This window comes from Pogona vitticeps, chromosome 4 (assembly GCF_051106095.1).
Source record: "Pogona vitticeps strain Pit_001003342236 chromosome 4, PviZW2.1, whole genome shotgun sequence".
Classification (NCBI taxonomy): Eukaryota; Metazoa; Chordata; class Lepidosauria; order Squamata; family Agamidae; genus Pogona; species Pogona vitticeps.
Genome location: NC_135786.1, coordinates 157942092 through 157964357, shown reverse-complemented (window position 1 = coordinate 157964357; position 22266 = coordinate 157942092). Strand labels below are relative to the sequence as shown.

At 42.0% G+C, this 22266-nt stretch overlaps 1 long non-coding RNA gene across 1 annotated transcript; it reads right to left on the bottom strand.

Annotated features, from left to right (window-relative positions):
* Window positions 1-7024: 7024 nt before the first annotated feature.
* Window positions 7025-14474, bottom strand: LOC144589202 (uncharacterized). The gene is made up of 2 exons (XR_013545169.1): window positions 14379-14474; window positions 7025-8359 (listed from the first exon to the last, which is right to left on the bottom strand). It is a non-coding gene; the product is annotated as an uncharacterized LOC144589202 (long non-coding RNA).
* Between the last annotated feature and the right edge of the window lie 7792 nt (window positions 14475-22266).

The window sequence follows — 22266 nt, the reverse complement described above, 5'->3', positions numbered from 1 at the left end:
TCCCTAGGAATAATATCTGGATGGCACAGGGTTACCTGGGAACAAGTGTCCCGCAGCCCCCTATACTGACGGTCAAGTATTCCTACGTCCACCCCGGCTGTCTCAAACAACTGAGAATCTATTTTCACCAGCAAGCAGCGCTTTACCTCTATAAGAGGACCATTTTCCTCAGCCTGATCAGCAGAGGTAGCTGTTCCAGACTGAGTAGCCATGGCAACAGGCTCCCTCAGTGACCCTGAGCCTTGCTCTTTCTGGACACAGAACACAGCTTTTGGCTTGGTCCCACTAGACTCCTGAGGCACCATTCCTTTTAGCTGCTTTAATTTCTCACACTCTGAGATTAGATGACCCTTTCCCTGACAGAAATAGCATTTTCTGGTGTATTTTGATTCTCTCTCATCTTGTTTTGGTTTTCCCTCCAAAATCTGAGGTCTTAGTTTCATGTCTGAGGGCTTCCCTTCACCATGGGCCCCTCCCCCTTGCTGGCTTCTCCCTGGTCCCTGAGAGTACTTGCTGTAGGTTTCTTTGGGTTTACCTACAGATTTCCCCTCACCCAAGGGCTTTCTTATTTGGGAAATAAAATCTGCGATCTCTGCGGCTGCTGCCACAGATTTCGGTTTCCTTTCCCTCACCTGGAATTTCAATTCCCCATGCAGGACTGAATAGAACTGTTCCAGTGCTATCAAGTCTTTAAGCTGCTCATAGGTCTCTGTCCCCTCCTGCGATAGCCATTTCTCAAGCAGCCTCACCAATTGGGCCCCCACTTGGGTAAAAGTCTGCTCTGGCTTCTTGGTGAGGGACCTGAATCTTTGTCTCAGCTGCTCTGCATTTATCCCATGTCTGGCAAACACCAGTTTTTTAAACTCTGCAAAATCTTTCATCAGTTCCTCAGGCATCTCGGCATAAACCTCAGCCAGGCTACCACTGATTAAAGATCGCATGATGGTCATCTTCTCAGTTTCCCTCACTGAGAAGTCCACAAACGCTCTTTCCACTAAGGAAAAGAACACCTCAGGACAATCTCCCTTGTGGTACACAGGGAATTTCTTCAGGTCAGCCTTAGACAGTTGGCCTCCCTCAGAATCCCTATTATTATTATTGTTCTGGTTCATCAGTTCCAGTTTTCTTAATTCAAACGCCATTCTCTCTCTCTCCAATCTTTCCTCCCTCTCCATTCTCTCTCTCTCTAATTCAAATTGCCGTTGTTTCTCTCTTTCCCTTTCTTCTCTTTCCCTTTCCTCCATTTCAAATTGCCTCATCCTCAGTTCATGCTGTTGGGCTATGAGCAATTTTCTAAGTTCTGGGTTCTGCTCTCCTGTGCTGTCACCCTGCACTGAGCCAAATTCATCCTCAGAACCTTGGTCAATCTGGGGGTCTTTCACTTCACTCATTTCGGCCATCTGGCTTCGAGTCAAGGGCATAATCCCCCCTCAGAACAGGCTGCTTTAAAAGTCAAGCCTCAAAATAAAACGACCACTTTTTTCCTTCTTGCCTCAGAACCAGCTTTCCCTAGAGATTGCTGCTGTTCTTCAGCACTAAACTTGCAACAGTAGCAAGTCAGCGCCTACCCCCCTCTGCTGGGCCTCTCAGCTGGCAAGCTAGATCACTGTTACTACGCAGTTTTTCCTCAGCTTTTTCCCGCCAAAACCAGGCTGCCTCAGAGCACCTTAATCTAAGTCTCCCCAGTTGGCACGTTCTTCTACTAGCGCACCTCCCCGTGAGGTACACCTAGAAGATTACCTACGCGCCTCAGACTGTCCCTGACTAGACCCCCCTTGCTCTGGGCACACTTGCCAAGGCTTTGCTGGACCGCTGGACAACTGGACCAGTCGTATCCCACACGCTGGACACCAATCAATGTGACAAACCCAGACCTACTGGGATATGTCACACAGTTACACTAAGCTGCCACCAACCATTCCCTATAAGAAGTCAAACAGACCAGGGATGGATTTTTAAACAATAAAAAGAATAAGGTTTATTTTAAATACACACAGGGAAAAATAAACAATCAGGTGAATAGGATAAAGTAACGTGGCTTATTCTCACTCATACATACACACAGTTTGGTTCACACAGAACCCTTAACTTGAAGCACAGACCCTGAACCTATCAGTTCTGGCTAACCAACAGACACCTGAACCTATCAGGTTGGTACTCTGACACACAGTAGTACCCTGTCTGACACACAGACTCCCACAACAGCTTCTTCTTCCCAGCTGCTGCTTCGTCACATCCCAGTGTCTCACAGTGTCTCCTATCTTCACCACACAGGCTTCACATATTTATACAGTACAGCCCCTCCTCCTGATGTCCCGCCTTCCACTCCCCATAGGATGGAACTTTCCCTCCAAACCCATGACAGACAGGTAACATCAGTGCTGTATGTAACAGTGCATTCCCCTGCAAAGAAAAAAAAGATGCCCGTTGATTTCTGCTTCTTAGACAATTTGTAAAGAAAGGGAGAGAGCCCCTCTCCCCACTGAAATGGTGTCAGATTTAAAAGTTAAACACTGGAAATATCATAGTGTCCTTGGGGTCACTTGGTGATATAAGGAAGTGCATCCTGGTGATCTATAGTGACCTTCTAGGTAACCAGTTAAAGAGCAACAACACAGATAGGCATACTAAGGGAAATCCTCTCTGGTCTACTACAGCTAGGGCTGCCAGCTTATAAACATACCCTGTCCTTTTAATAGTAATCTGACTTGCAGCAAATGAGTTGGCCACAATGCTTTGGTTCTCTGCCATGGAAAGCTTCAACAGGTCCCCCCCCCCCCCCCGTGCATGTTACATCTCCATTTAAAACAAAGGAATATGCTAGGCAAATGGTATTTTGTTGTTCTGATGTTTTAATGTGGTTTAAATGGATTTAAAATGGCCTCTATTTGCATACATTACTTGTTTCTTCTACAATTTTCGGAATTCCTGAGCCTGCACAACCATCATATTTGTATGTGTCAACTGCCCAGAGTAGTGGTTCACTAAGTCAGGCAGTATAATAAGCAAGCAAGCAAGCAATTTTGGACAACAGGCAACCTGATATCCAAGGCTGCCAACTCAATACACACATATTCAGTAGAAGAACCCTTTTTAAAAACACAAACTGACAGCATGATGGCTGTATCATTCTGATTTTAGTTGTTAAAAGGAATCCACAGAGTTGACACACACACTTGTTGACTCAACGTACTTGGAGGAAAACGGAGCTTGTTAGCACTGCAGCGGGAGCATAACATGTGATAAATAAAAAGCTGAAATTAACCTGATTCAATTTCCGAATTGTTAAAAAGGAGCAGATGCCTTACACACACTCTCTCTTCTTCTTCTTCTTCTTCTTCTTATCTCATGATATCAACAAGTCTCCCTTTGAAACTGGGAAATGATTGAGTTCTGTAAATTGTCTCTGTAAAGCTTGACACTAAATTATCTTTTCAGCCAGCACGCTGGGCCTAGAATTCATCCTGCACAATGAAATCCACAGCTACTTATTGCTAAACAAAGAAACAGAAAAGCCCAGGAACAAAAGAACATATTTTCACCGTATCGCAATACAACCCAGCTGAGACATAAAGGTGTGGCATAAATCCTTGAGGATTCCTGTGGAAAATGAGGACCCAAATGAAGTGCAGTAGTGAATGAATCCCTTGGAGGCAGAGTTGATTGGAGGAGAGCGAAGTCCTTCCAGTCAGAGGGTGTTTGCTCTGCAGATCAAACCTGAAGGGTGATTTTCCTTCCTGCCTGTAGCTTCATGGTTCTCAACCTTTGCCCCCCCAGATGTTTTCTAGAAGTGCTGACTACTGGCTGCATTGGCTAGGGCTTTTGGGAGCTAAAGTGCAAAACATCTGGAGGACCAAAGTTTCAGAACCATTGTTCTATGTAAACATTAGAAGATGTGAGGGCAAAATGTGATCCTCCAGCTGTTACTGAACCCTATCAATAGAGAGGAAATGCAGCCCAACATCACCTGGTAGCTAGCAGACTGTCCATCTCTGTGTTAAATGATCATATACTGATTGCATTTCACGTTGTTCAGTCCTATGTATACAGAAATGTGCAATAGATTGAAACCACATGACTCTGACTCAACAGGATTAAACGAGGCATTACCTCATGAAAATCAAGCATGTATAGTTAAAGTGGCAGAAGCATGTATAGTTAAAGTGATGGCATGATCATTGCCATCACTGGTCAGTGATGGCAGTTATGATGATGATGATTTACTGGCATGGTTGCTGTTTCTTTAACTGCATTGCATTGTAAATTTGCTATAGACTATTTCATGGATGTCATGTCACCAGCTTAGTGGGAGCCATGAGCACGGAAAGAAACCATATGTCACATCCTGTGTTTACAAAACCATTGTTCTAAGAGGAGCATGTGTTGTCAAAGTAGTAACATACTGACCTAGTCAGAGGAGCTGGTGCCACTCTGCACATAATAGTTTTCCTTCCTTGGAGGAGGATGGCTACTGTAATGTAGGGAGTCTAGGCTATAAAAACTATTTAGGGTGTCAAGATCTTGGTAGCCCCTCCACTTTTAGAAGGAGAGCAGTCAGCTGTATAGCACATGACTCAACAGGGACCATTCCTAGCTGGATTCAAGAGGCCTCCCCAGTGTGTGAGGGTACTACATATTTCTCTTTATCACTCTAGCATGTTGCTTCTATGTCTGCCATCTATAGAACAAGTATTCCAAGGCACCACCAGTGTTTTCATCAGGACTTGGACAAGGGAAGCTCACTGGGGTTCTGGTCAGTCCAAAACCACCAGTTAGCATACTGGCACACAGAAATGTAGAAAGTCAAGTCTTTCCAGTAGTTATCTTTGGGCCAGTAAAAGCTTCACCTGGTAAAGTTCTGGTTCTCTTAAAGGCAGAGCAAGCAAGTCAGGATTGTTGTTGTTGTTTTTAACTAAAGAGAAAACTGTAGCTAGATAGTTCAGTGGTTTGGAGATCTGGATGATTCCAGAAGTGTGGCCTTGGGCAAGCTGCACCATCTAAGGATGACATTATTACAGTATTATGGCACCTCTTCATTCCATCCATGAGGTGATATTAACTAGAATTTTACACATGTATTCTCAAGTAAGTCGTGCTGCTTATCATCTTCACTTGCTTTGAAAGCAGAATACCTCGCAAATCATAGGGAGTTTCATTTCTGAGACATTGCTGGGGGTTGTTAGGGGAGGCTTCCTTGGTTGGGAGCCATAACAGCGAAAAGGTCAGGCTAAACAAGAACTGCTGGATAGCTCGGTGGTTTAGGCATCAGCAGTTGGGAGTTCAATTCCCCAGTGTGCCTCCTTGAGAGGGGCTGGACTCAGTGATCCATAGGATCTCTTCTAGCTCTGCAGTTCAAAGGTTGTTTGTTTGTTTGTTTATTATTATTATTATTATTATTATTATTATTATTATTATTATTATTATTATTATTATTATTATTATTATTATTATTATTATTATTATTATTATTATTATTATTATTATTATTATTATTATTATTATTATTATTATTATTATTAACAACAACAACAACAACAACAACAACAACAACAACAACAACAACAACAATAATAATAATAATAATAATAATAATAATAATAATAATAATAATAATAATAATAATAATAATAATAATAATAATAATAATAATAATAATAATAATAATAATATCTGGCATACAGAAATACTGTGGTACTGTATATGCATGTACTGTACAGTATATCTTACGATAACATGTCACAGAGTGGGCCACAAAGAAAGGGGTAACCCAAATAATTTTTATTCACTCCACAGGATGATGGTCAATAGGCTTTTCTCCCCAGGTCCTATGCCTCTTCACACCTAGGCTTTCAAAATCTTCACCTGTTGAATTTCCACTTTTCTCATTCTATTCCAGGTACAGATCTATGAAGGTGGTGGAATTTGACAACAATTCTTGAGAAACTTCATAAACACCCACCACCACCACCACCACATACTTCCTTCAAGTGCTAGCTTGCCCTTCAATCTTCTTCACTCCACCACATGCTAATAAGGAACATGCACTTCAGGGAAACATTGGAAATCCAAGTATCACAGTTTGGGAATGATTGATGAAGAAATGTGACATGGAGACAGGCAATCCAAGACTGCATGGCTGACACCACTGTCTTGTTTTTGTTTCTCCGTTTTTTAACATAAGACTTACTGAAAAATTCTATTTTTTAAAAAATCTATCTATTAGATTCTGACAAAAGAACTAAGGATTTAAAGGAAACTATCAATCAGCAGTGACAATACTGTTGATGATGCATTAATAATACTCGCCTTTCCAAGCAGTTATGATCAGTGATGAAGTGGCATGATTTTAGATTCCAGACATAAAGGTCTAATGAGTCTGAGGGCAACATATATTTAGAAGGTGAAGTATATATGGCAAGTCAATCCTACTACATTTGGGAGCTTTCCTGCTCATTTTACTGAATATGGTCCCAAACTCATGCCTTAATGGCACCATCACAAATATAGTACAGAAAACAAGTAAGTTTCACAACCTCTGCCTTAACCAGACATTTAATTAGAGATTGGAAAAGTTGAATTTTTGGAAGATACACACATACATTGTAAAAGGCAGAAGTTGGAAAGCATACTATTTTGGACTCCCAGAATCCACCAGCCAGCATAACCAAAGATTTCTAGAGTTGTACTCCAAAAGGTGATTTAACATTGTGTCAGGCTGTACTGTTTTCATGTATCAGTTCTGGAACAAAATCAGAAAACATCCCAGAGCATTTCCCCATACTCCTTCACACAATGATTCTACAACATCACCATATCCACTGACTGTAGAATGCTGCCTAATTTGCAGACCAGTTAAGCTGAAGTACTCAGTTGGAGGCCAACTCACTTGGCAAGAGAATGAAATCAGCTGCAAGGCTGGACTAAGGCATTTTGCTATCTGAGGCAGAGGACAGAATGGGGTGCCTTCCAGTTTCATGCATCAGTGCCAGTTGGATTGAAAATTGAATCTCCCTTCAGACTTACAATGGGACAATACCTTCTGCTGAGCCTCAAGGCATTCGGTTGACACAAGAGTGCACAGGGCAGACTGAGGACACATACAACTCTGTCCTCTACCACAACACTGCTACTCCACAGTTTGGTTAAACAACAAATCCAAGCTACTGTGACATCAATGACTAACAAATCACAATGGCTAACAAATCATTAGTGTGTTGTGTGAGTGACTAATGTTTGGACAGATCCATATAAGACAGTATGGTTTTTACTGTCCAATAAGACCATGTAGCACAGTTCCTTCAACCTGACTCCTTCCATACAGGTTGGGCTACAGGTGGGGGATGATGGGGATTACAGTCCTGCACTGCCAAAGAACACTATGTTGAGGGAGGCTAATGCAGAGTTTCCATAACCAAAACAAGCATTTTAATAAAGCGAATTGCTGAACAGACTGGCAGCCATTGTTGCATGTATAGAAGCATTTAATGTATTTTACAATTCTGTGGACCATAATAAGGATTGCTTTTAGTTAAATATCCAGCATTAAACCAAAGGGAAAGAATAAAAAATATCAACAGTCACCTCTAAGCTACTGAGATACGTAGTGTCACACATATTCAAGATGTGTTTTAAAGTAGGTTTTAAGAATTGACTACTTGGAGCAATGACAAAATAAATGTATAGTTCAGACAGAACAGAGGTAGAAGAGTTCTTTCTGTGTGCACAGCACCTGGGTTTAGTAATTTCCAGCCCAGCTGGAAGATAATAGAGATCTGAGGTAAAGTGAAAATTACTCCTTGGCTTCTGAGGATTAAGTACTGGTGAGGCAGATTTTAGTAATGGACTTTGGACTTTGTTCAGTACAACCAGAAAACCCAGTTCTTCTAATAGCTTATCAAGCCAAGCGTGCATACATTTTAATTGCAGGGTGTTAACCATTTCTGTACTCATATACTGCACAATAAACCAAACCATATGCTAAAAAGTGGTGATATTTCTCCCCACCCCGCAACTGATTTCTCCTGTGCCTTTAAAACCAAGAAGTCACACTAAAATTTCACAACTGATGCTTTTCCAGATGCAGAAACAAGAAATGAGGAAAGCTGAAACTTTTAAATATTGGTGAGGTTGGCTCATATTAAAGATGCCAAAGCAGAGCCATTTGATAAGAAGGATAGTAACACAAGTGCTGCAGTTAGAAAGAGAGAATCAATCTTTAATCATGAAAATACACATCTCCCTTTTCTAGGCAACCTGTTTTTCAGTGGTGATGTTCAGTTCCAATGTCTACCTCTTGGCTCATAGCTCACACACAGTGGTGGTTGTCTCCAAGTGTTCTGTGTTGCTCTGGTTTTTCCCCCTGTAATTTTCAATAGATCATTTCAGTCTGGGTGTCCACACATGGCGAGGGTGTTTGTTGTTGGATGTACAGTATTGAGATGCACTGATTCATTCCAGTACCACCAGTCCACATACATCTGGAACTGCTCCCTGCTATCTCACTCTCAACACAGACTGCTCCCCACTTTTGCCCAGTTGCCCTACTCTCTGCCTACCTAGTTCATGGGCTCCTCATTTTCCTTCTTGTTTTACCTGTCCACAGGGCACAGAGGGGTGGAGACTGACCAGCAGGAAAACACCCATAAGGAAAGACTATCAAGTAACATTCAACCACAAAGTGAAAGGATCACCACAGAACAACGCATTATTTGGTTTGAGCACATTCTGCAGTAGAGCACTAGTTCGCAAACTTGGGTCCCCCAGCTGAACTGCAGCACCCAGAAATCCTGGCCAGCACAGCTAGTGGTGAAGGCTTCTGGGAACCTTAGACCAGGAACTTCAGGGGGCCCAAGGCTGGGAATCACTGTATTTAAGCAAAGTAGAACAAAAATACACTACTCCCCTGGCAGTGGTGTAAAAACTTTAGAAACATTTTACCCTATTTTGATTCTGTTGATACTAGTTTCAGCCTTGCATGGTGTGGACACAGAGAGGCAGTACCAGTATCATGTTTACAAGCAAAGATGAACAAATTCTCAATATGGAAGGCTCTCAGATATTTATTTTCTGCCCTATAAGGAGACCATAAGTATTTTCTCTCATGTTTTATTGTAAGGTTGGCCAACTCTGGATTTCTGGGATTTATTATTTATTTCATTTCTATGACTCCTTTTCTCCCATGACAGAGATCCAGAATGTCTCTGACATGGTTAGGTTACAATATGTAAAAACAAACGAACATATAGTAACATTAAAAAAAACCACCAAATTTAAAAACTGTTTTTTACCATTTTAAAAACAATGTAAAGCTGTGAAACATACCACATCCCATATTAAAACTCCTTGCCCAGTAGTTTGTCTCATATGGAAAGCCTGCCTGAAAAAGAAAGTTTCTAGCCTGTCAACAACAGCAGGAAAAAGGCTAGCCTGGGGGATTGCATGGCATGAGATCAGCCACTGAAAACATCCTCTCTCATCATCTTAGAACTGCAGAGCTGTCCTCACTAAAAGTGTCCATGGAGGCAGCGGCACCAAGAGAAGAGCCTCTCTCAAATATTTTAAAACCTAGGGAGCCTCAGGTGGGAAAGGGTCCTTCAGACAGCTAGGATCCAAATGGTATAGGGCTTTGAACTGGACCAGCATTTTGAACTGGACCTAGAAATAATCTGGCAGCCACTGAAGCTATTGTAACAGGTAGCATGACCAGGAGAAAACAAGGATAAAGTTCCTGTGCCTTTAATAGTTGCTTTTAAAAAGGAAAATCCAGTAGGCACAGCTTTTAATACAATCAACACCTGCTGAAATCGCCTCCTTCACACAACTATTAAAGGTACAGAAACCCTGACCTCATTCTCACATGTTCATCTGAGCAACCAAGGAATTATTATTCCTTTAACCTGTGTTGGTTTTTATTAGAACACCAGGTCCTCTAATCTAGGACAAGTGCAAGACAGTTGGCACAAGGGGGGTGGCAGCAGAAGAAATCTACCACACCCTATGAACATACATCATACACACAAAAATGAACTTAGCTCCAGTTTATTTACAATTATTATTATTTATTTTATTTTATTTATTGATCTTCTAGACTGCTACTTGGGGCTGTTCACATAATTAAGCAAAACAGACAAACTGAAATAGTAAAGGAATGCATAGATAATAGCACAGCACAGCAAAAGACAATGAACATAATGCAGACCAAATTTATAAGGCAGTCACAAGACTAATGCAGAGGAAAAAAAGGAGAAAGAGGAAAGCTGTAGTTTAAAATTATTACCCATTAAATGTATCTTGCATGTAGCTGCGAGAAATTTTGCGCAAGTAAGTGTAGTCTGGGGATTAATGCCTACATGTAGTTTGTGTGAGATTTCTGTTTCAGGGCAGCCTGAAAATTGGTTGAACAGAGGGAAAATAAGCTTAACATGTGGTTCATGATAGAACTGGCAGTGTAACATAACGTGTGTGGTTGATTCTACCATGCTGTCACCACAAGGACAAATTCTGTTAGCATTAGGGATATTTTTATACCTCCCATTGGTAATCTCTGAAGGAAGAGCATGCCATCTAGCCAGGGAAAAGACCCTGCAGGGGGTTGGCAACTCTAGGACACAGAGGTAGGCAGCTGGAGCTACAATATATGAGGAATGAGAAAACTGGGGGCTCTACCAGTATCACCTTGTCACTCTGTGTCAAACACCCTCTGTTTGACAAATGCAGTTGCCTTATCCAGTCCCATTGTACTCTGGTTTCTCTTCAGATCGTATAGATCCAAATTACTATAAATCAGAGATTCTGATTAAAAAAAACCAATGGGACCAACAGAACTGTATAAAAGAGCTAGCCAAAGACAAGGAGCTAATACTTGTATTTCACAGATGGCAAATGCTTTGGGCAAGAAGCAGGATTATTATCATACAGTACTGTCAACGGCGGTCTTGCTGTTGTTGCTGTTGCATTTGGTATTAATTACATCCATACTGATTTATTGCAAATAACCTATAGATCTATTAGTAGATTACGATTAAATGTCTCATTGTCTTAGTTTTATTGTATGCTATTGTCTCTTCCTTTGTACTGTATTGGATTTTCCTCTACAGTTAGGTACCACAATGAATTGAACACATATAGTCAAGAGTTGAGTTGACCAGAATAATAATTTTCTATTTTTCATTTTCATTTCCAACAACTAACATACTACTGTGTTCTATATGAAGTAATTAGTTTATTTCAATTTATATTCGATGTCTCTTCATGTGGTGCTTGAAATGCCTAAGAGCTGGGATGAAATAGTAAATAAAACAATTAAAATGTGACAATAGATGAAGAGATGAAAAATCAAAATCAAACAATTAAATAGCCCTCGAAGAATAGCCAATTTATCTGTTTTATGAAGAAATGTACCCAAGTATAGACTGTCAACATGATATAGCACAATCTCCTCTTTATAGAGCCTCTACTGAGGCCAGATATGTCATGAAAATGGCTAGGTATACTGTATTTCAGAGCTCGAAGATCCTGTCTATAGGAGAGCTTTCACTTTGGCTCGCTGCTCAGCTATCCCGTCAAAAGTTATTGAAGGGAGATACAGTATAAGAAGATTCCCTATGAGGACAGACACTGTCCATGCCCCCAAGGGGAGGTAGAATCAATGGTACATACTGTATGTTTTTCCATTGCCCCTTTCATCATCCACATAGGGAGAGATTTATCCTGCCATGTTTAGATAGATTAATAGCATATGCAAACCAGGAGGGTTTGGAAAGACTTTTAAATTATGAAAACTCTTTTATTGCTAAACAAATAGCTAAATTCTGCTTATATTTGATTAAATTTCATACTAAGAAAATGAGTTAATTAGACGATTCAAATTTTAAATTAAATTTTAAACTTTGAATTTTGAATTCTCTGTATTCACTTATGTTACCAGGGTATTATCCTGTAACTGTGCTAGTTGTATTCCTGTAGTTTAATACCACAGTAAAGTTATTCATTCATACATACAAAAATACAAAAATATAAAAAAATAAGATATTTCTAATCAAATGTGGCTACCACTTTGGAAATTAATACATTGTCTTATATTAGCATTTTAAAAATTAGTGCATTCTGTTCAGTGCTTTAAAAACAACATCATCAAAGACAATATTATCTTTGCATGAAAGGGAAAGAATAATGAAGGAAGAGCTACATGAGCATTTCTGAGAAGCAAATTTCAGAACTGGGGAAAGCTGCTGAGAAAGATATATTTTGCATTCTACCCAAATACACCTCAGAAATTGGAAGGACTGAGGAGAAGACTTTTCAAAAACAAACAAACAAACTCAAAGTTTACTGAATTCAGGTGGGTTGCCACTTTCTTGCCCGTTTTATACTCTCAGTGGAGTGGATGGAACAAAATAGCATATATACAGACACATGAATGTTGTATCTAATAAAGCAAGGAAACTCATTTGATGTTCCAAAGTGCATGAGAAGTTGTCTTAGACCATTGGCCCATCTAGCACAGTAATGGCTACACCGACTCATTGAGGTTTCAGATCTTCCTGGAGATACTAGGAACTGAACATGGGATACTTTGTGTGCAGAGCACGTAGTTGTACAATGGAACTATGGCCCATAGCTTTTGGCTCTTCCTATGCAGACTTTGTTCACTGTGATGAAAGCCTTGGAGAGTGCTGAGCTCCAGACTAATTGTTTTCTATTTTTGATTTATATGTTTAATCAGACTTGACATTCATATTGGTAAGATATTTTGTTCTATTGAACAAATCCTCTAGATATGATGCTATTTGGTAAATTCCAGAAGTGGTATTAGATAATTTATAGTGATATAACAGAGACTGTATTCTAATGCGTGACTGAAATACTAGTCCTTCATATTTTTATAGTACTCTTTTAATGTACCCTGTTTCCCTGAAAATAAGACCATTTAAGTCTTTATATGTAAGCATTAAAACTTTGTAGTCAACGTGGAACCGAATGGGCAGCCAGTGCAAAGAGGCCAGAGTGGGAGAAATATGACGATATTTTCTCACTCCACTAAGGAGTCTGGTCGCCGTGTTCTGCACCATTTGGAGTTTCCACATCAACCTCAAAGGTAGCCCTATGTAGAGTGCATTACAAGCGCATGTATCAAGATGGTGAGTGCCCCAACATCAAGATAGGGACGCAGCTGGGCTATTCGCCAAAGATGAAGAAAGGCAGTACGGACCACCGCCACCACCTGAGTTTCCATGGTGAATGCCGGATCCAGATGGATCCCCAAGCTGCAAACCTCACTCCTTGCAATAAGAGTCACCTCCCTAAATGAGAGAGAGTTTCCCAAACTGCTGACAGTGGGGCCACCCACCCTCATGACCTCCATATTGTCCGGGTTCAGCCTCAGCCCATTTTCCTGCATCCATTGCAGCACAGACTCCAAGCAGTGCTGAAAGGACAGAATGGCATCCACTGCAGTTGGAGAAAAGGAGATGTAGAGCTGAGTGTCATCAGCATACTGATGGCACAATGCCCCACACCCCCTGATGATCCCACCCAGTGGGCTCATGTAAATATTAAACAGTACTGGGGAGATGATTGAACCCTGCGGAACCCCACAACTTGAGGCTCCATGGGGCCGATACCCTCTCCCCAAGCTGTACTCTCTGAGGACGGTCCCCGAGGAAGGATCAGAGCCAGGCAAATGCCTGGCCACCAATTCCCAACTCGGAGAGCCTCCTCAGGAGGATACTGTGGTCAACGGTATAAAAGGCCACCGAGATATTGAGGAGGACCAACAGAGATGTTTTACCACTGTCATCTTCCCTCAGTCGGTCATCATACAGGGTGACCAATGCCGTTTGTGTACCATGGTGTGGCCTGAAACCCAATGGGAATGGATCTAGGGCATCTGTTTCATCCAAATGAGCCTGAAGCTGATCGGCATTCAACAGCACCAGTTTTAGAGTGGAGAGTTGGCTGATATGGCTACTTTGATACTGACGGTTGATCACAATTCCAGAATGGTGAACAGCCTTCAAACAACTAAATAACAAAAATGCTAGGGAAAAATAACAAGTGCCAGATTAACACATCAGAAAAATGCCATTTCAAATTGGAAGTCTTCTGAATTGACATCCACACAGCACCCACTTTCTCATTGCTTTGCAGTCAGTATATAATATTGCAATATATAGTAAAAAAAATACTATATTATATACTGACTCCATAACAAAGGAGAAGGTGGGTGCTAAATAGTAAAACACAAGGCACCCAGTGTGGTGTAGCGGATAGAGTGAGGGATTAGGACTCTGGAGACTTGGGTTTGAATCCCTGCTCAGCCATGGAAACCCACTGGTGAATTAGAACTTGTGAAACCACTCTTTAAATATCTCACTTACCTTGAAAGCTCTGTTAGGGTGGCTATAATTCCTTCTGATTTGACAGCACACAACAACAACAAACGTAGTCTGATGTAGCTGCAAAGGGGAGGGAGAATTAGGAACAACAGGTTACCTAGCTGTAATTGTAGTTCTTCGAGTGGACCTCTGTGATTCACACCCTGGTGATCCGTGCCTGCGTGGAGCCTCATCGGAAAGTTCTAGAGCTTCTGTGGTAGCAAAAAACACATTAGAATAAGGCCCCTCATATAAGTACCTTGGCTCCAGGGATCCCCTTTCAATTGTGTCAATCACCAATATATTAAGCAGAATGGCGTGACAGTGGGGAGGACGGGCGGGATGTGTGAATCACAGAGGTTCACTCGAAGAACTACAATTACAGGTAGGTAACCTGTCGTTCTTCTTAGTGGCCTCTGTGAATCACACCCTGGGTGACCAAAAAGCTTTCTTACCCAGAGGAGGGTATCACGCCAAGGTAGAGGCTAGAACAACATGTCCAAAGGCCACATGAGACTTCTGCCAGAGATAAAGTCTATAATGTCAGATGAAAGTGGATGGCTGTGCCCAGGTGGCAGAGGTGCAAACATCTGGAAGAGGTACACCACGCAGGAATGCCATAGAGGTCGCCACTGCTCTGGTGGAGTGAGGGTGAATCACCTTCAGGACTGGTTTGCGTGCCAGCTGATACGTGAGGTGAATGATTGAAGTGACCCATCTAGATATAATTTGAGATGTCACCTGACTACCTTTGGTAGGTGGTTGGTGACTTATGAAAAATCGAGGTGAACGCCTGAAAGGTTGGGTATGTTGGAGTTAAAAGGCAAGGGCTCACCTAATGTCTAGAGTATGGAGGATCTTTTTCTTGAGTTGTGGACGGTGATGAGAAGAAGGAAGGATAAATGGCTGAGAGAGATGGAATTGAGATACGACTTTGGGGAGGAAAGAAATATCCATGGAGAGTTTCACTTTGTCTGGAAAAAACTGTAAATAAGGATAGTCGTAAGGTAAGGCTGCTAAATCACTAGCTCGTCGAGCTGAGGTGATGGCGACGAGGAAAGCTGTTTTAAAGGTAAGTAGTCATAAATCAGTTGAAGCTAAAGGTTCTAAGGGAGCTTTAGTAAGTTCTTGTAGTACCAGCGTTAATTACCATTGCAGGGAAGGTGGACAGGTATCTGGGTAGAAATGAGATAGACCTTTAAGAAAACGTTTTAATGTTGGGTGCTCAAAGAAATCAGCTGCTGGAGAGTTATGGGGCTGATAAGAAACTATGGCGGAGAGGTAAGCTCTCAAGGAAGAGAAGGAAAGACCGCTAGACTTAAGATGAAGCAAAAAACATAGAACAGTAGCAAGTGATGAGTTGATGGAAGACAATGAGGAAGCTTCCATGAAAGATTTGAATTTGTTCCATTTATACAGGTAAGCCTTCCTAATGGAGGGCTTTTTTGCTTGACGGAGAATGTCCATTAGCAAGGCGGAATCCTCCATGCTGCCAGGTGCAGAACAGGCAAGTCTGGGTAGAGTACTTGGGCGTTGTTCTGCGTGAGGAGGTGGGGCAGGCGAGGGAGGTGGTGAATGTCTGATGAGAGATTGTGAAGGACTGGAAACGAGGGTTGTCTTGGCCACCAAGGGGCTATGACGATGGCATCGGGTCTGTCCTGTTGTAGGTGAACCTTGTGGAGGAGAGAGAACGGCAGAAAAGGTAAATGAGGGTCTTGGGTCATTGGCCGATGAATGCATCTGCTTGCGAGTGCTTGCAATGCAGGCTCGGGAGCAGTACCATTTGCACTTCCGATTCACACGGGAAGCGAAGAGATCGAGAGTTGGTTTGCCCATTGTTTGCACAGGTAAAGAAAAACTGATTGGTCTAACTCCCACTCGTGACCTTGAGAGTTCGTGCAGCTGAGTATGTAGGTCCACCAAGAGCCTTGTGGCACAGTGGTTAAACCGCTGTACTGCAGCCAAAACTGTGCTCACAACCTGGGGTTCAATCCCAGATAGCCGGCTCAAGGTTGACTCAGCCTTCTATCCTTCCAAGGTCGGTCAAATGAGTACCCAGCTCACGGGGGGGATAATGTATAGCCTGCATAATTAACTTGTAACCACCCAGAGAGTGCTTGAAGCATTATGGGGTGGTATATAAGCAGCACGCTTTGCTTTCCTTTCCTTTAAGTCATTGTCGTGGCTGGCAATGTGTAAAGCCATGAGGCAGATATGATGTGCTAGGCACCACTCCCAGAGGTCGACTGCTAAATAGAGGAGACTTGGAAAGTGGGTGCCGCCTTGTTTCACAACGTAGTACATTGCCGTGGTATTGTCGGAGGCAATTTGTACCATCTTGCCAGTGAGGAGATTCCTGAAAGCTTTGCAAGCTTTTATAACCGCCAATAGCTCCAATTTGTTGATGTGCAGCAATTTTTCTCTGGAAGACCACTTGCTGTGGATTTTGAGGGATTTGCAGCGAGCTTCCAGCCTGTAAGGCTGGTGTCGATGCTGACCTGTATTTGTTATCGTGGTTGTCAAACGGTCGTCTGACGGATAGGTTGGGAGGAAAATGCCACCACTGAAGTTGGGAAGCAAGTTCTGGTGTGACCATTAAAAGACTGTGAGGAGGGTATGTGAGCGGGTTGAAGAGAGCAAGAAACCAATACTGAAGAGATCTCATCTTGAGACATACATGCTGTATTACTGAAGTCACAGAGGCCATGGTACCTAGTACACGTTGCACAGTTAAGGCGGGTACCATAGCATGAGGGGTAAAAACTTGAAGTAAGGTGATTAAACTTTCTCTTTTGTCTGGAGGGAGAAAGGTGCGAGCTTGTGTGGAGTCTACGCATGCACCTATATAATGAATAACCTTTGTAGGTTTCAAATTTGATTTTTGTTCATTGACAGCAAGAATGAGATCGCAAAGGAGGGTAAGGGTGAAGTGAATGTCTTGTTGGGCCTTGCGATGAGAATGAGCTATGAGGAGCCAATTGTTGATATATGGAAAAATGAGAATTTTGTGTTGTCTGAGGTAAGCGGCTACTGGTGCCATGCACTTGGTGAATACTCCTGAAGCTGTTGTAAGGCCAAAAGGAAGCCTTTTGAATTGGTAGGCTTGTGAAATTGAAGTAATTTCCGGTGTGAAGGGTGTATGGAAATATGGAAGTATGCATCTTTGAGATCTATGACAGTGGAGTTGGTGGAGTGATGGCGTGTGTTGCCGGAGGAAGTTGGAAAAATGGATGTGGTAGCCATCTTGGATAATGGACAGTACCCAGGCATCTGTAGTGATGGATTCCCAGACAGGTAGGTGTTTCCAGAGGGAAGAATGGGTGGAGTAGTGTGCGATCTCGGTCATGGGAGTGTCAAATGTGATGTTTGGGTTTGCGGTTGTTGTGCCTAGTAATGGACTGTTGATGGGGTTTATTTCTTTGATTTCTGAAGCAGGATGTATAAGATGTTTGCTTTGGAGGATCACATTGGAATTTTTGACAAGAGTTGTATGGTCGTCTCCACTGATTTTGTTGGGGGTGTTGTTGGTAAGATGGATAAACTCCCCAATGCCTACCTGCCAATCTTTTCTTCTGCACATTTTCCAAAATATAATCAGTTTCAGCATTAAAGAGGCCTCCCCCATCAAATGGAAGGTCTTCGATACATGTGCGGGCATCCTCAGCCAGGCCAGCTGTCCTTAGCCAAGAGAAACATCTTAAGGCTACTGAAGTGGCCATGGACTTTGCTGTGGTGTCTACCTTGTGCCTAGCAGAAAGCATCTGTTGCTTGGCAACAGAAAGGCCTTCTTGTTGGCAGGTTTGGGCGAGTACCTTTTTATCTTCTGGTAAAGATTCAACAAAGGTTGACATATTGTCCCAAAGGAAACAGTTATATGCACACATGATTCCCTGGTAGTTAGCAACATGCATGGTGAACGCTGCTGATGAATAAAGCCATCACCCCATTGAGTCGATCCTTCTACTGTCTTTATTTGGTGGTATGAGGGTCTGTCAATGTTGAGATTTGGACTGTGAGGCTTCGACAAAAATAGAGTTTGGAGCTGGCTGTTTTTGAAGAAATAAGACTCCAGGGTCATGAACTCTATAAAGGTTATTGATTCATTTAGACATGATATGGGAAGAGGCTGGTTTTGTCCAGGATCGTTGAGCAATGCTAAATAGAGATGGAAGCATTGATATGTGTACTGGAGTAGTTGTATCTTTAGAGATTAGGTCGTATAGATGATCGGCTGGTTCTGTTGAAGTGGATTTAAAGATTGAGAGATGTCAGCATCGACAAGATCGGATTCTGGTGAGGTAAGTAATACTGATGCCATTTGAGGTCTGGATCCATGATTGGAATAATCGGGGTCGCGTCAGGAGTTGATGGATTGTCGATCAATTTTTGTGTTGACAGGTTGAACATAATAATATTGACGTTTGTGACCCGATGTCGATGGAGGCAGCGTGTCCATGGGCATTTGTCTGTGTCAAGGATTTTCGATATCAAGAGATGTCATCTGAGTGTCCATGGACATTGTTTGATATGGTTGAATGTCGGTGTCAAGGTCAGGGTCATAGAGATGTCGAGTTTGATGGCTTGGTTCTATTGGGTGACAGAATGAGTGTCCATGGACCAGGATGGATATCGACAATCATCGATATCAGAGCCTGTGTCTCGGTGATGTTGAAACAGAGGTTGTTGATGACTTGGCAAAGCAGTGGAGTATATAGACGCTGGAAATGCTGAGCAAGAGGAATGATCCTTTTCCATTGCTTTGGTTTGAGAGGTGGCCTTACAAGGAGGTTGGACCATTTTGGTTGTTTTAATGGATTGTTTCCAAAGACTTGATAGGTGAGAACAGAGAACTCCATGCTTGAAGTTCTTACAATGCTGGCAGGAGGACGTCTGGTGTGACTCTCCCAAGCAAAAGAGACACTTGGCATGGCCGTCGAAGAGTGGTATTTTGTTATCACAGACCACACTGTTTAAATGGGCCCAAAGGGGCCATGAATAGGAGAAAAATAATTGGAGGGAGAAAGCGATGACTGAAAGAGGGGGTTTGCTCCGGCCAGAGGCCGAGCAAGGTAAAAAAAAAAGAAAAAATATTTCTGAGATAATAAATTTGATCTATTTCTAATTGTTAAAAGGAAAAAAGATTTTAAACAGGAAGGAATCAAGAATAAATTCTCTTTCTCTTTTACTCACAGAAGCAGAACTATGAGGCTCTCAACGCGGCGGTTGAAAGTAACTGAAAGGGGAGCCTTGGTGCCAAGGTACTTATACGAGGGGGAGGGGCCTTATTCTAATGTGTTTTTTGCTACCACAGAAGCTCTAGAACTTTCCGATGAGGCTCCACGCAGGCGCAGATCACCCAGGGTGTGATTCACAGAGGCCACGAAGAAGAACTATTCTAATCCAGAACACAGGTGAGTAGTTAAGGTTGACTGACAAAAGATTGAAAGAGATATGCTGATCTGGCCAGGGTCTTGAGCTGGCACTGAAAAGGCCATCATGTGGCTGCTTTGTTGTATGCAAAACAGGATGTTGATAAAGGTTGACCATCCCTCACTTCCTGATTAATCCAGAAATAGGAAACCCAGACTCTCCAGATGTTGCTGGGCTGTACGAGGCATTCTCATAATTCTCAAGATTCCTCCCAACTGGGTAGGCAGGCTGGAGCAGAAGGGAATGTGATTTCAATAACATCTGAAGCAATGGTTCCCTTATTCCTGGATTAATAGCTCAGAATGGGTGAGACCTTGCAATATACTTATGCATACACATAATTGTATATATAATTTCAGTCTGTCTTCTCTCTTAATAAAATTGTTCTGTCAAATTGCCTGTTTTGCACACTCTCACATGCACACAGTTGCTCTTCCAAGTGACTCTGGATACTAATGTGACCTTTAAAAAAATTTCCTTACTGTTGTTATTTTTGAATATGCAAATCCTCCCTTTTGTTTATTAACAGAGGTAGGAAATATTACTTTTTTGAACTACAAATGCCAGAACACCTGAGTCTGTAAGGCTTTTGGTCCTGCTGGCTGGGGTATTTTGGAAGGTGTAGCCCCAGAAAATAACTTACCCTGGCTGCCTCTTGTCCAAAGCTGTTGGTGCTCACCGCTTGAATTTAAGATTAAAGGGACTGATGATTGGTCAATGACTTATCAGTGGCTGCCTGGTAAATGGGGGATCTCTGTGTTTGAGCGAAATACACATTGGACTTTGAGATAAAACAAGACATTTCCTGATGAGGAATAGAAGTGTCTTTTTTCCTGTTTCTTGGACTGGAAACTCCAAATTCTCCAGGTAGGCCCTTCCAGAAATGGATTGCAACTCTCAGAATTCGGCCTGGGGAATTCTTGAAGAATTTTGGGAGTTCAGTCCAGTTGTGGGAGGTACTATCTGGAGAATTGGGAGGGGGGTTCTAGTCCAAAAAACATGAAATAACTCCTCTGCTGAGGAAAAAAGGAAGATTTTTATTTGTAAATACATTTTAGAATGGGAGTCTTTTACTTTGCTTTTAAGCTGGTCCTATTTTTCCACACATGGCTGGAGAGCTTAGTGGCTTAGTAGGTTAAAATTTGATTCCCCACTGTCCTTCCTCTGAGTACAGCCAGCCTATGTGGCCTTGAGGAAGATGCACAGTCCCAGGGCAACCCCACCCCCAAAGAAGGGAATGGTAAAATCACTTCTGAGTATTCTCCACCTGGAAATATCTAAAAAGGGTGATCCTAAGTCAGAATTAATCATTTTATCTTTTATTGTATCTTAATTGAATTTTAATTGTTGTAAGCCGCCCAGAGACCTCTGGGTAGAGTGGGCGGCATATAAAATCAATCAATCAATCAATCAATCAATCAATCAATCAATCAATCAATCAATCAATCAATCAATCAATTAATTAATGTGACATCACTTGACGATGACGATTATATTTTTCCACAGATTTATCTGAAATCATCTGCACCTGAGTATCCTGAATTTAACCTCCTCTGACAGTCTTATGAAATAGCAGGCAGAATTAAAAATAGAATGTACCAAAATCCTTAGCCGTTCTGCATTTTAGGATTTCCTGCTATGAAACGGAAACTGATTCCATTTCCTTTATAATAACCTGTTCTGAGTGAACTTTGACTCTCACTTTCCAAGCATCCGTGTACTTTACGTATTATGTATATAACGAGGGCTAGTACGTTGTTTACTTTAATGATGGGAGGGTGAAGAAAATGATAGCTACCCAATATGAAATTACTCACAGAATGAATCAGATGGAGAAGATCATGTCTACTTGCAAGATAATCAGTTTCTACAATATAAGCAGTTATATTGTAGAAACTTATTATATTGCAAGTAGTCATGATCTTCTCCATCTTCTCACAATATAATCAGTTTCTACCTTGCACTGGCATAGGTCCTGAACAAAAGACTAAGATGGTGTTTGTAATCCTCAGCCCTATGGCTGCATGCTCTCCTCAGTTAAATTTTTAAAGCACCACTACAGATTCAAGTCAGACCTTTGAAAAAGTAACTTTGTTGGACTATACCTTCCATAAAACCCTGGCCTGGCCATGGTGGCTAGCTGTTGCTGCCTGAGGAATTCTGGGAGTTGTAGTCTAGGAAGGCTACCTCTTAGAGGCCTGTGTTTCAGATCTCTGGTGCCTGGCTGGGTGAGGAGGAATGACAAGCAGAACGAGAGAGCATGGGTGGCCCTGTCTATAGTTCATATGCAGACACCAAGAAATTACATCCAAGGCCAAGTGGCTCTCCAAGCAAAATTGATACCCCATCCCTTGGCTTAAATTGGTTCTAGGTCCATCTAGGTTCAGGACGTCAGTAAAAGCAACTAAGTGTCTTGTGGAACATCAAAAACAAGACTATGAGTAGGCTGCAACCCTCAAAA